The sequence below is a fragment of the Sciurus carolinensis genome, unplaced genomic scaffold (assembly GCF_902686445.1).
Source record: "Sciurus carolinensis unplaced genomic scaffold, mSciCar1.2, whole genome shotgun sequence".
NCBI lineage: Eukaryota > Metazoa > Chordata > Mammalia > Rodentia > Sciuridae > Sciurus > Sciurus carolinensis.
The window spans coordinates 32,535-36,406 of record NW_025920523.1 but is presented as its reverse complement, the minus strand read 5'-3'; the positions used below and the strand labels follow the sequence as shown (position 1 = coordinate 36,406).

Genomic DNA, 3,872 nt, shown 5'->3' with positions numbered 1-3,872 from the left:
TAAGACACTTTTAATAATTTAAGAAATATTAAATTATCAAATAATTCTTTAGTCTATCATTTTAGTTTTTTGTCAATCTATCAAAACTTTGTTTTATAGCATTTGTTATATATTATTACTATTTTTCATATTTCCTTTTTTAAACTGTTCTATAATTTTAACATGTGATGCCTCCCTCCCTGTCTCTCCACTTGAACATTTCCTTATGGTAGATAACCAAAAATGTCATTTACAAATCAATGTCTATGAACCTTTTTCTGGGATTGCTGTTGTCCCAATATCACTAGTTATATACCACATCTATTTTTAGTGTTACAAGACTTAAAATACTTGGCTTTGATACTTTGTTTATCAAAAGATGTCATAACTTGTATTTGAAATTCTTTGGTTGTTTCCACCACCTCTGTATTTTCCCTACATATTGCTAAGAAGACTTACCATTCTTTGAATACTTATACTTCTTTTTTCAAAAAAATATACAAATACATTTTATTTTATATCAAAAGTTTTGTATTATTAAGAATCATCATTTTTGTTGATTCATCTGTTTACATACTCCTTTCATGTCTTTTCTTTATTATTTGTGCTTTAATATATATTGCTACCTGATATGGCAATACACTCAGTTTTTCCTCAGTAGTTTTAATATTCTTAAATGTGTTTATTCTGCTTTTATAAGTGGCAAGCAAAAAATGTAGACTTAAGATGATAAAAAGGTTATTGGAGGAAAATTGCAATTGACTTTCAGGTCTGGTTGTCTCTTAATTTTTCTTCAACACTATCTGTGTACTATAAAACTTGAAACTTTCATATGTCAGCATATCTATAAGAGTTGCATCAGTAGTTAGAATAGATTTGCTCTTAACCATTGTCCAAATTGTACCTGTTAGAGAAGATTAGTAAGAGATTAGTTAGATTATCAGAGATTTTGTCAGTTTGTATTGCCATCAGTGATGAACTTGTGGTTATTAAGAAAGGAGTAAATCATATTTTGCCTAAGGTGTTAGAACCCATTTCTTAGAGGACGTAATGCTAAAGCTTTATGAGTAGAAAAGCACTTCTTAGGATGAAAAAGCAGTAAAAAGGGGATATGAATAAAGATTTTACATTCCTTTCAAAATATAGTTTATTATTCTCCATCTGCCCAATGACAAGTTCCATATGGCACATGCAAAGAAATAAAGGTTGCTCCTGTAGGTAGTGAGAGGAGATGAGTTCAAAGAAAGAGATATCTCAGATAAGGAGATTGGATTTTATTAATCTACAGAATTGACCTACACATCAGACAGTTATTGACCTACACATCACACAGTTTTTAGGCTGAATATCATTTCTTATAATGCACGATGTAGGAAAGTTTTGTACATGATTTCAAATAAGCTGTTTCTGAGATTTGAATGGATGGTGTTTTGTGATATGGTTACACTTCAGAAGTAACCTCAAAGGGTTGCTTCCCCATGTTGAAATTTAGGAAGAACTGTCATCTCCTTTTTTCTACTTTGGTTCAACTCAGGTGAAAAATGTTTTAATGGTTTTTAGGAGCACTTGCAAAAATGTGTTTAAATTTCAAAACCTTTAACATTTTTATCTCCCAATAAAAAATATTTGTATATGTTAGAAATTGGTTACCCCATTTTGGGGGGAAATCAAGAATATAATTAGTTATTTACAAAATGTAGAAATAATAAACCATTATATTTAATTAAAAATATTAGCACATTTTATAATCAAGAATACAAATATTAATTATACCTTTAGAAATGATTTTGCAGTTTCTTAAGCTTCACATCCCTAATATATATGGCCATAGAATGCTATCCATCTTGTTATTCAGTTAGGTACAAGTTCTGTGAGTAGGCAAAGTTCAGTAACTGTGTGCATGTCAGTACATTAAATTCAACTGTTTGTCTTGAAATACCTCTGTTATACTAAAATTTACAAAGAATTTTTTGGTATATAATAGTCCTTAATTCAGATCTACTTTGTCTCCTAGTATTTATCCTTCAGAAATAAATTTTTTCTCTTTTAGTATTTGAAGTCTTTAGTTCTTCCACTTTAGTAGGCATTTTAAGTACTTTTAAAAAATTAACCATGCTAGACACAGTGGTACACACCTGTCATCCCAGCAGCTTGGGAGACTCATGCAGGACGATCATGAGTTAAAGACTTGTCTCAGCAAAAGTGATGCACTGAGCAACTCAGTGAGACTGTGTCTGTAAATAAAATACAAAAAAATTAAACATAAGTTTTTAAAATAAAAATATATTTAAAATCAATAAAATTCAAGTATGTAGAATGAAATGCAAGTCATTTTCTCTTTTGCTCTCTACTTTTTTCTCCCCACACCTTTAATATGCTTTACTTTCTTATATGTAACATTATATGTAATGTTTTATATGTAAACATTACTTTTATTATACTATTTATCTTTTGTGTTTCTCTTTGCAAATATAAAAATATGAGGATTTTATTTTGGAGCTCTTGCCATAACTAGACAAGATTTTTGTCTTTAAAGATCTGTATGGTATTTCATTGTGTGAATGTAGCACAATTTAGTAAAAACTTGATCCTAGGTCATCTGCAGAGGGTGCCAGCTGTGGAGTCACCCATTGAGTTGCAAGACCAGACAGATCATGGTGCTGCCTCACTCGCCCCAGCCACCACCATGAAGGTCATGGTGCAGCACATCACCCAGGCCAACCTGACAGTTGGAGAGGAGCAGATAAGTGCCACTGAGCATGGCACTTTTGTGTTGTTGGGTATTTCACTGGAAGATATTCAGAAGGATCTGGAGCACATGGTTCAAAAGATTTTGAACCTGCATGTGTTTCAGGATGAAAGTGGTAAGCACTGGTCAAAGAGTGTGATGGATAAACAGTACGAGGTGCTGTGTGTCAGCCAGTTTATCCTTCAGTGTGTCCTCAAGGGGAACAAGCCTGACTTCCACCTGGCGATGTCCACATAACAGGTACAGGGCTTCTACAACAGCTTCCTGGAGTAGCTTTAAAAGACTTACAAGCTGGAACTCATCAAAGATGGCAAGTTTGATGCCTGTATGCAGGTACACATTCAGAATTATGGATGGGCCTGTGATCATACAATTGGAATCCCCTGCTCTTGGTGCTGCCACCTCAGACCCAAAGCAACTGTCAAAGCTTGAGAAATAGCAGCAGAAGAAAAAGAAGACCAGAGACAAGGACCCTTCTGAATCAAGCAAAGAGATAAATGCTCCCTGAAAAGAAGATCACAGCATCAGCAACTGGGCAGAGGGTGATGTGTCCTCAGTGGGAGCCATAGCCCCTAAAGGAAGAAGACTTAGTTCATTTACCATTGAGCAGATCTGGATTCTAAAAAATTCAAAATGCTAAGCACTTACACTGCTTTAAGAAATTGAAACTGATAAATAAAGAGGAGGTATACATAAGAAATTGGGAATCTAAATAGCCCCACAGAAAACACAGAACAAAAACAAGGAACAGAAACAAACCCAAGGACCATTATGTTTTCTGTAGTTGCTGTGATGTGAAGGCAGTGGGTACTGCTGATGAGGCAGTGTGCATGGCAGAGGCACACACCCATGCCACCCCACAGAACAACTTTGCTGTTTTCCACCATGTCTTGGCTTGCTTTTAGAGTAGGCTGGCCCAATGTCATTGGTCATCAAGTCCACTGTGGTGAATTCTGCTAGAAGAACAACCATCAATGATAATGTCTTGTGTGAAACCTTTGCATCTTGTAAATTTTTTTCTTTTATCTAAAAATAAATATTAATTAAATTTAAAAATAACTTGATCCTATGTAGACACTGTAGATGTTTCCTATATTTTGTCTCTACAATGCCAAATAAAAATGAAACAAACTACATATATTTC

At 33.9% G+C, this 3,872-nt stretch overlaps 1 pseudogene; it reads left to right on the top strand.

Moving 5' to 3' along the window:
• Positions 1-2,665: 2,665 nt before the first annotated feature.
• On the top strand, positions 2,666-3,368 carry LOC124975820 (D-aminoacyl-tRNA deacylase 1-like; annotated as a pseudogene).
• Positions 3,369-3,872: the final 504 nt, after the last annotated feature.